The sequence below is a fragment of the Chrysochloris asiatica genome, unplaced genomic scaffold, assembly GCF_000296735.1.
Source record: "Chrysochloris asiatica unplaced genomic scaffold, ChrAsi1.0 scaffold00213, whole genome shotgun sequence".
NCBI classification, from domain to species: Eukaryota; Metazoa; Chordata; class Mammalia; order Afrosoricida; family Chrysochloridae; genus Chrysochloris; species Chrysochloris asiatica.
The window spans coordinates 376,262-387,609 of record NW_006408731.1 but is presented as its reverse complement, the minus strand read 5'-3'; the positions used below and the strand labels follow the sequence as shown (position 1 = coordinate 387,609).

The following is an 11,348-nucleotide window of genomic DNA, read 5'->3' as shown; positions in this document are numbered from 1 at the left end:
CACCCAAAAGGGGAAAAAACAAAACAAAACAATATATATTTATAAGTGTCGATCACCGGTATGTATAGGATGAGAGAAGGGGAGGGGAGGTGGGGAATATAGAGCACAAGATAGGGACTAGACACAGGAAAGTATAGGGGCTTGTGTATGTGTGTGTGTGTGTGTGTGTGTGTGTGTGTGTGTGTGTGTGGAGCTGGCAATACACAAGAAGGGGTTGGGGAAAAGAAGAACAAGGCATATGGGAAAACAGTGGCCAGATGTAAATGATGATTTATGCACAACCATAAAATAACAGCGCTTTGGGATATAGCGATTGAGGCATGGTTTGAAAGGGTAAAAGATGGGGAAAATATTAGGATGCTTGGCTGTTTTTTGAATCTTGGTTTCCCTTGCCTACCATTGTGAAATAGACACTTGGGGGTGGGGCATGAATAGCCATAAACACCACAATAGAAATCATGTAAGCCAGTCTTCAGCCTATAACTGATTGGAATACCTTAAAGGTGGCAAGAAATTTCCCAGAACCAAAATTGGAGTTGTGGGGTGCCTATAAAGGCAGGAATTGACTGGCTTACAAGCTTTCAAGAGGGAGCCTAGTTCCAGATGGGGCAGGGGTAGCCAGAATCTCCACTGAATGATTTCCAATCTGTTGGGACTGGGCTGGCAAAAGGAAATGGGGATAGGACTCTTGTGGTACAATATTGAATGATTGCCATCATGACTGACTGTGAGGGTCGGATATGTAGAGGTAGATTTTTTTTCTTTTTGCAAAATGAGGGGAGTGATTGATTTTGCAACCCAGGAGTGGGGGGTCCCTGGAACCATCACGTGAGAGGAGCAGAGAGTGTGAACCTTCCCAGCGAGGCAGTGAAGCCAGGAATGGAGACAGAGATGATGATGTGGACAGATGGAGTGGATGGGGACACAGGACTCAGGGAGGGAAAGGAGCTGTTTGCTGACAGCCAGGGGGTGGGCCTGTGGGGTATATATATCCTTTGGTTATTTGATGATGCATGGAAGGGATTGCAATCATTACGATGAAATGAAATACGATAGGATGAATGTGAAGCTGAAGTGGGACAGAGGCAAATAATTATATATTCACAACTTTGGAACAATAGGGCTCTGGGATAGAGAGATTGAGACATGCTTGGAATGGGAAAAAGGGGGAAAATAATGTTAAAATGCTTGGCTGTCTTTGAATCCTGGTTTCCCTGGCACACCACTGTAAAATAGACACATGAGGGGGAGAGAAAGGAATAGCCAGAAATATCACTTTAGAAAGCTTGTAAGTCTCTCTTCTGTCTATAACTGAATGAAATACCTAAAATGGGGCTACAGTGTGCTCAGTGAAGGAGGCTTCCTGTGGAGCCTCTACATTACATAAGACCATAGGTGGAATCCTGAAAAGCATCAAGAACTTTCTGAGGTGGGAATTTTTCCCTTGAGAGGACAAGCAGACCAGCCTGGAATGGCTAGAAGACAGAAGACCCTTCTCAAAAGAAAGATCAGCAGGAAAAATGCAAAACAATATAGGCAGAACGACTGGTTACTACAAGAACAAGCAAGTTGCTTGCCCAGGAGACTTCAAGGCAAGTGGTCTAGTCCCCTCAGAGCAAACCTTCTAAGATTAAGACTCAACAGGAATACATGCTCTGATGGTGACCACATTCCTCACCGATAAGGGGAAATGAGGGAAAAAAAAAAAAAAACACAAAAAAAAACCATGAGCTAAGTCCTACAATGTTCAATAGACTCCTGTGAACCCGGGTGGAGACCTGTTTGGCCAGCAGTGTGGCAAGACCTGGGAACTCTTGTGCCCAAAGTCAGTGACATAGGTAGACATTTTGTAGCAAAAGGAGGGGAGTGATTAACTTTGTAGTCTAGGAGCAGAGGTCCCTGGGACTATCAAAGGGAGAGGAGTGGAGAGAGGAACCTTACCCAGAGAATCAGTCATGCCAAAGATGGAGGCAGAGACAATGACATGGAGAGATGCAGCTGCTGGAGACTTTGAACCTGGAGAGAGAGGGGGGTTGTGTGCTGACGACCGGGGTGTGGAGTTTCAGGGCATACCTTCTGGTTGGTTGATGATGCATGGAGGGGATTGTAGCCATGGCAGGGAAGCAATGTATGATAGGATGAATGTAAAGCTAATGTTCTCCCATGTAAACAATCACATAATTCACAATAAAACATAAAAAAAAAAAATTACAATAACAGCAACAGAGAGGTTTTTGATGTGAAAAGGAAAAACAGACACAGTAAATTTCAAGTGGGGGCCTTTTGGGAAACAGGGAAGGAGGAAAAAGGAGCCTGCGTGATGGATAAAGAAAAATAAAATGTATGCATAGTGTTTAAATTTAAGTATTAGAAACTACTCATCATCATTTTATACAAATGGGGGTACTGATTTCAATACATTAAATGTGGGTTAAAAAAAAGTAGAGAAAATGAACAAACTTTATCATTCATTTCTTACTTTCATTCAGAAAGCTGAAAACAAAACAAAAGAAAAAAACCTATAGCATTGGGTTCTCAAGGGAATCAGCAGGTTTAAAAGATCTGTGTGAATGCAGGTGAGAAAGGCGAGAATTTAGAGATCGCCTGTTACTCCTCTCCACACCCAAAACAGCTGTGGTGAGTTTTCCAAACTTTAATAAGGACGCAGGGAACTAGTGGATGGAAAACCTGACAGCACCTATGTTCTTCTGAGTTAGAAAAAGCAATACTATTGATTCTAAAAGAAGCTTATTGCGGAAAACTAGCAAATTGAAAAAGTCCAAAGATTAAATTTATATAAATGTATTACAATAATGAACACATTAAGTAAACTCAGCAAATTGAGAAATGCAAATATTGTGAGTTAATGTGCTGGACTGAAAAGTCAATTTGAACCACAAGATCTGCGTTTCAAGCTCAGCAGCTGCTCCTCAGAAATGCTGTTACAGGGTCACAATGGGAAAGAACTGGCTTGACAGCACTTAACAACCATAACAACATATAAGTATTGGATGAGACACCTGTGAAACACTTCTTTAAATAATTCCTGATAACATCATCTAGAAGTGGCAGAGCCACTTAGGGTAATTAGGGTCTTGTCCCAATACTCTAATATGACCCTTACTATTTAGAAATATTTAGGTGAAATATAACAGACTGAATTAGAAAGTTCAAGTTTTTGCAACTCAGATTTCAATCATGTTAATTAATTATTTGGAGTCTTATTTTTTTTCCTATAAACATGGAACTAAACTCCTAAAACCTAAAAATGTCTATGTAGACTGAATAAAACTTATTTAATGATGATTTCTAACATGTCTGTCTCATAAAAAAAAAACACATAAAATTCTATAGTTCTTTCTCCCTTGTTGAAGATAATTCATTGCTTAAGCAAATTTGTCTATTAAAATATTTAATGAACAAAAGTAAAAATTATGTATGGAAAACAATTCTGCTTCTTATTTAAGATATTAAAGAAAAAAGAGTATAAAAAAGGACATAGAAGGGAAGAGATTATGTTAGAAACAACACAACTGCTCTCACACAGTTGCTACAGATTATTTTCTAGTTCCTCTTATTTTTTTATTACCTAGTCAGAGCTTTTGTGGAATTTAATAATTGGTGAGATTCATGATAGATTAACATTATACTTCATTTCTATAGAATAAGACAAGAGATTTTAAATTTGGAATCAAGAAAATATTTTTTTAACATTGTACTTGATTTAGTATCTATTTTTGTTGCACTTCTAAAACCACTGATTCATTTCAAACAGTAAAATATAGAAATGAAATGCCCAAATGTCAGGGACATTTTTCAAGAAAGAGAAGAAGTGTGGATAGAAGAATAAGTCTGAAGTATCTGCACTCTCAAAATAATAAGGAAGGTAGAACAGTGTCTTTGTGGACCATGTTATGCTAGATGACCTTGATGTCCCCTGAGACTATGCTCATGTGCCCCAAGGTAAGTGACTAATTTCCTTAAGATGTTTTCATGACTTTGTCTCCTGTATGTTCTAGTATAATCATGAATATATTTGCCACCACTCTGAAAGGATCACAATAGAAGGCCCTGGTTAGAATGGGAGAAAAAATTCGGAACGAAAATAAAAATCATAAAGAAGACTAGGCTTATGGTCTGAAAGGAGACTTGTAGAATCCCAGACACTATGGTTCTTTGATACATTTCAGGCCTAGAACTGAACTCCTTTCCATGATTTAAATTTTAGCCAAAAGATAACCAAGCCTATAAAGTGATCAGGGAGGTAAGCACTGTCCTCAAAACAATCAACCATTCAAGATCTAAACGGCAGCATTTGCACTGGATAAAATGTAAATGCAGGAAGACATTTGGAAAATCACTAATGGAAACAGCCAACCCAGGGGAAAAGTGGGAAGAGTGCTGTAACTTTACAGAGATTTTAATTAATGTGACAAAACAAAATGTGTATGAGTAGTTGCTATCCACATCGCAATAAAATGTTTTTTAAAATTACATGGGATGGAGAGGGAGTGGTGTCCTTGAGATTTTGGATTCTCCCAGTAATCATTTATAAGAATATTTATGAGACACTAAAAAAAAACTTGATGTGTCACATAGTTCAATATAAAGTCCCTGATGACCCTTCACTGTAGTTTTTACAATTGTTGCCTAGAACTCACAGATGGAAGAAAAAATCAAGCAATATGAGAAACTAATAGTGAAGTGGCTCATCAGCCCTCATAACTGAAAAGGAACAGTGGTGGAGCAGTGTTTAATGGCTTTGCTGCTCACTGAAAGATTTGAACCCACCAGCTGCTATCCAGGAGAAAGGTGTTGCAATTGGCTTCCATAAAATAAAGTTTAGCCTCAGAAATTCTATGGAGCAGTTCTACTCCATGTAAGTTCATGTAAGTCCCAAAACAGTAAAACATCTTTTTTTCAATGCTAAAGAATGGGTAAAGAGCACTGACATTGAGATTTATGAATCTCCCAGCTATGATTTCTAAGACGATAACAAAAAAAAAATGGCATGAGATATCATGTGGTTTAATATAAAGCCACAGAAAACTCTGATGCAGGAATTTTCACAAATGTGGCCCAAAATTGGAAAAATCAAGGACTATGAGGGATTCATTGTGAAGTGTTGCATTAGTTCTCATAATTGTAAAGGGGCTGTGGTGATGCAGCATTTAAGCATGTTGCGAGTAACCAAAAGATTTGAATTTACCAGTTGCTCCTCAAAAGAGGAAACAATCGGTGGAGAAGGATGTCATGCTGGGATGTCATTGTTTCCGGAGGAAACAATCATTGGAGAAGGATGTCATGCTGGGTAGGGTGGAGGGTCAGAGAAAAAGAGGAAGACCCCCAACGAGATGGATCAGCCAGGTGGCATCATTGATGGACTCAAGTGTGGCAGCGGTAGTGAGGTGGGCCCAGGATCGAACATTGTTTCATTCTGCTGTGCATGGGGTCGTTATGAGTCGGTTCCAACTCGATGGCACCTGACAACAACAACAACCTCAAAAGAAACATGTGGTGGTCAACTTTAAATAATTCAGTCTTGAAAAGCCTATAGGGGCACTTTTACCCTTTCCTATAGGAGCACTGTGAGTTCACATTGACAGAAAGGCAGAGAGTTTGGTTTCAGTACCTTAATGAAGGCATCCCGATTATTTTCCTTCCACAAAGCCCAAGTACTGGAAGATGAACCAAAATTGTATTTCTCCATTCTCAGAAATAGTTATCAGTTTATTCTTTGTGACATTCTCTTTTGATGTTGAAAATAAAGGCAAGAAAGGTTGAATGAATAGAAGAATCCATGAGATAGTTGATTTAGATTGCAAAAAAAATTTTTCCAGGAAATTAATCACTGAATCTGAGAGTGGCATGTAAGTATTTATTCTGCAAAAGTGATTTTGTTCTTCATTACTATAAGATGAGATGATTATTGGAAGAGGGAAAATTGGACAAAATGTGGCCATAGTCTCCACAATTACAGCGGCTCTCCCTAGGATAAAATTATTTGTCAAAAAAGGACCTTAGAGATGAACCATTCCAACCAACTAATCTATTTTTTGAATGCTCAATAATTTATTTTCTATAAAGGGTTATTAATTCTATATGCTATAATAGGATGGTATACTGTGAAGAAATACAACTAATTCTCTTTTACCAATCAGCAATCAATAGCTGATCACTGCTTTATATTTTGTTATTGAAACAAACAAATGAGTTTCATTACTGGAAGTGGAAATTTGTGCTTTTTTTGGTGGGTCAAATATAGCTATTTTTGTGTAACAGGAACAGTTCCTTTAGCACAACTGTATAAGCTATAACTACCGGTTTACTAGGAGTCCTGGTGTGGCGTTGTGGGTTAATGCACCAGACTGCAAAGCTATTTGAAGTTCAAGGTCATTGGTTCAAGCTCACCAATTGCTCCTTGGAAACCCTATACGGCATCGCTACGGGTCAGAACCAACTCTATAGTCCTTAACAACAACTGGTTTACTAGTGTAGACTGTGAGCTATGTGTTTCAATCCCAAACATCTAGGACATACCTGATACATGGTAGGTAATTAGTAAAATATTGATTTAAGTAACAGTGAGAATAAATGAATGGAAATAATATTTTTTGACTACATTATGTCATATTCTCCTTCCTTCTAGTTGCCACAACAATAATTTTTTTCAAAATGATCATGGCAAATATAACCACAATGAGTGGATTCATCCTCATGGGGTTTTCTGATATTCAGGAGCTACAGATTTTACATGGTTTGCTGTTCTTGGCAGTGTACCTATTAACCTTAGCAGGTAACCTCATCATTATCATCATCACCACAGTGGACCAGCATCTCCAAGCCCCAATGTATTACTTCTTAAAATATCTTTCTGTCCTGGACCTCTCCTCTATTTCTGTCACAGTCCCCCAGTCCATTGACAATACTCTGATGTATAATTGCTATATTTCTCAAGGTCAGTGCATACTTCAGGTTTTCTTCTTCACATCTTTGGCTGCTGCTGAGGTGGCCATTCTCACAGTGATGTCTTATGACCGCTATGTAGCCATCTGCTTCCCACTGCACTATGAGGTCATCATGAACCTAATAAGTGTAAATGTGCTATGATAGTTGTATGGCTAAGTGGAAGCATATGTGGAATCTTGTACACAACAACCACATTCTCCATCACATTCTGTAAGGCCAAAATAATCCACCACTTCTTCTGTGACATCCCACAGTTACTAAAGCTCTCCTGCTCCAATGATTACCTTGCAGTGATTGGAATGGCAGCTTTCATGTCTGTGGTGGGACTCATCTGCTTCATCTCCATTGTCCTCTCCTATATCCACATCTTCTCCACAGTACTAAGGATACCCTCAGCTGAGGGCAGATCCAAGGCCTTCTCTACCTGCCTGCCCCACCTCTTTGTTGTCTCCTTTTATATCTCCACAGGTATGTTTGCATTTCTAAAACCAACTTCAGATTCTCCAACTGCTTTTGACCTTATGATTTCTATCTTTTATACAGTCATACCCCCAACACTCAACCCTGTTATCTACAGTCTGAGGAATGAGGCCATGAAGGAAGCTTTCAGAAAGTTACTGTTGGGTGGACAATTTTCCAGTAAACAAACAGATTTGTCCTGTTGTTAATAGCTCTTTCATATTACTTATAATCAAAATGATAAATAATATTGAGTTCATTCCATTAGTGGCACTAATGGACAGCAATTAAAGTGTTTCCCTATAGTTTAGTCATACTATATTACCATTGTCATTAGGAAAACTCTTCATAAAATGCCTACGATTTTAATAATTGAAAACATTGTTCATTCTTTCCAAATAAAATTCAACAAAGAATTGTAAATGTTTACCATATGCTCACTAGTTTCCTTTCCCTTCCAATTCATATAGGTACAAATGTATACAGAAGCCTATGAAGAAACATAGATATAATTTTAATTTCTTATTCTAATTAGGAAATGTTATAACAGAAAAGGAAAAGTGATAATTAACATTAGCTTTACCATAAAAACAAACTTTTCACTTCAATCATTTAATTCACATGTCCATTTTAATTCTTAATTTTCTACATAACAATTCTGTATATTGATATAAATTTATACATCATTAGTATGTACAACTATGCAATTTTACTTATAAATTTTTGTATATGCATGGCCTTCAATGGAATTCACATCATAATATGTTTAATCATTTGCCTATTTTATAAATATAAGTTATTTCTTATATTTCAGTTATATCAATAATGCTAAAATTTTAAGTTCCAAGCAATGTGGTTGCAGAATTAAAGTATATAAAAATTGAAGTCTCTTTTATGTTTATAAGCATTTGGCTTTCCAAAAATAGTAAACCATTTTATGTGGCCATTAGCAAGGCATTGTTATGTTACTTCTCCCACATCTCCTATGATCTTATTAGTTCATACAAGATATACTAAATGAGAACCTACTAAATGACTGGTGCACAAAATTGCATAAGCTATTGTGAGAACTTCAAATTTTTACAGCAGCTAAAATTTATCTTTTACAATTAAAAAAAATTTGTGACAACTCAAATAATTAAACATGATTTTAGTATTTATTTCTCATTCATGTAATTGAGTGCAATTTTACAAATTATGTTTTATCAATTTGATTAAAAGTTTAAAAAATATTATAACTGTTCTGTCTCAAAAACTTTTGTCTCAAATTTAACTTTTAGTTTACTTTTTCAATTAAAACTCTGAAATGTATATGAACGTAAATGAAAATTATTAGTACGAGGGTTTAAGTTCATACATGCACTGTTTTATTCCAAACAAAACAAGTTTAAATATGTCTCGGTTGTTTGAATGACTGATGACAACTTTTCTCAGTAAAGACACTCTGTTAGTCTCATTAGGGTGCCTTCAAAAGAAGGTCTAGTTAAGTTAAAGCAGAGATGTCAGCTCTGCTTTAGGTTATGGAAACTGTTTTTTGAAGTTCCAAAGGAGAAATCTTGATAGATTTTCTAGAAGGACAGAGGATCATCATGAGGGCTTATTAGGAAGTTTTATGAAATTGAAAAAGTACCTTGGTAAGAAAAAGGCCATGGAAGTTGCAACGAGGAAACATTTTCCATCACCAGAGTGCACCTGCTCATTCTTTGAGGGTAGCAAGGACTGACATATGAGAACTTCACTGGGAAGCTTTAGCCCTATATCCATGCTCTTGGTCCTTCAAGTTTTTTGTTGTTATTGTTTTTGTTCCCCAAACTCAAAGAGCATTTCAAAGGAACACAATTTGACTCTCTTGAAGATTTCAAAATTGCCATTTTTTTTCCTTAAATGTTTTATTGTGAATTATGTGATAGTTTACATGGGAGAACATTAGTTTTACATTCATTCTATCGTATATCGTCTCATTACCATGGTTACAATCCCCTCCATGCATCATCAACCAACCAAAGGGTATACCCTGTGATCCTTCCCCACAAAATTGCCATTTTGACATGCTTTAAATGGAAGAGTGTCTAATTCTTCAGTAAGCCTTAGAGAGATGGAAACACCACTTTCCGAAATGTATAGACCTATATGAAGGAGATGCTGAATGATAATACCTTCACATTTTGATGTTTTTGTTTAATAAAGGGTTCTATGATTTTGTAGCAATACTTTTTGACTCACTGTTGCATTTTTAAAGGTTGAAGTAATAATGCTTAAACAGTTTAAGATACCAAATCATGGTCTTCAATTTTTAATACTCAGAAGTATTTCCTCCTCGATGATGTCACTATTCAATCTACCTGCAATATGGTGTAAATCAAATTTTAAATATTTTAACATCTTTTTTAAAAAGATAATATATAGTTTATTATTCCATTTACTTAAAGAAAGGCATTCCAAATCCTGGTGCAGCACAGTGGGCTATGCACTGGACTGCTATCCACAAGGTTGGCAGTTCAAATGCACCTGTCATTTCTTGAAAATCTCAGATAGGGTGACTATGAGTTGGAACAGTAGTCAATAAATTAAATGACATATTGCATTAGGCAAATGTGATGCAAAAGATCTAAGAGATTAAAAAGCAAAAATATCATTTTGAGGATTAAGGTGCACCTCACCCAAGCCATGGGATTTCCAATAGCATCATATACATGTGAAAGTTGGACAATGAATAAGGAAGACCACAAGTGAATTGATACATTTGAATCACAGTGTTGGAGAAGAGTATTGGAAGTTCTATGGACTGTCAGAACAACCACATCTCTGTTGGAAGTACAAGCAGAATGCGCCTTAGAAGAGAGGGTGTTGAGACTCCGCGTCTCATTTTGGACATGCAGTCAGAAGGAATCAAGCCCTAAAAAAGGACATCATGTTTGGACATCAGCAAAAAGAGGAAGACCCCCAATGGATGGACTGACATGGTGGCAGTAACAATATTTGGTCTCAACCATAACAATATTTGTGAGGATGGTGCAGGTCTGGGCAGTGTTTTGTTCTGTTGTGCATTGAATAGCTAGGAGTTGGAACTGACTCAATGGCACCAAATAACAAGTATATACATTTCTCAAAACTCATCAACTTATATAAATTGAGAATTACTGGGGTTTTTTTTCCCCCTGTCAAACACATTTCAATAAAAGTCATTAATTTTTTTTTTCCTTTTTAAGGAAAAAAGAGAACTCCATTCTAGAGGGAGTCAGATGGTGCAGTCTGCTAATCCACTGAGACGAGGTGGCTATAGTTCTCCAGCATCACGATGTCTCTGTAGAGGGTCCTCTGAGCAGGGCCCATGTGCTGCCACTCCTCTACGGCCACGTCCATGAACGACATTGACCTCTGAGATGTGTTCATGTTCTTCTGCTCTTAGGAGAGTGTAGAAAACTATGAAGGTTCAGCCCTCTACGATGGTCCCCCAGTGGTTCACCTCAGGCGAGCAACCTCTACTTCTACAGTACAACCGCAGGTTTCCGAGTACATCCGCAGGTTTCCAAGTCACTTCCCAGGAGTCTTAACATAGTTTTTTAAAAGACGTTTACTTCATTTATCTGTTACTTTAATGTTGTTGTTGTTAGATGCCATCGAGTCGGTACCAACTCATAGTGACGTTATGCACGGCAGAACGAAACATTGCCCGATCCTGGGCCAACCTCACTATCATTGCCACGCTTGAGCCCATTGCTGCTGCCACTTTGTCAATCCATTTCACTGGGGTCTTCCTCTTTTTCTCTGATCTTCCACCATACCAAACATGATATCCTTCTCCAGCGACTGATCCTTCCTGACAATATGTCTTAAGTAGGAGAGATGAAGTTTGGCCATCTTGGCCTCCAAGGAGCACTCTGGCTGCACTTCTTCCAACACAGATCTGTTGGTTCTTT

The 11,348-nt window shown here is 37.6% G+C and overlaps 1 pseudogene; it reads left to right on the top strand.

Annotated features, from left to right (window-relative positions):
- The first annotated feature begins 6,675 nt into the window (after positions 1 to 6,675).
- On the top strand, positions 6,676 to 7,637 carry LOC102841159 (annotated as a pseudogene).
- Positions 7,638 to 11,348: the final 3,711 nt, after the last annotated feature.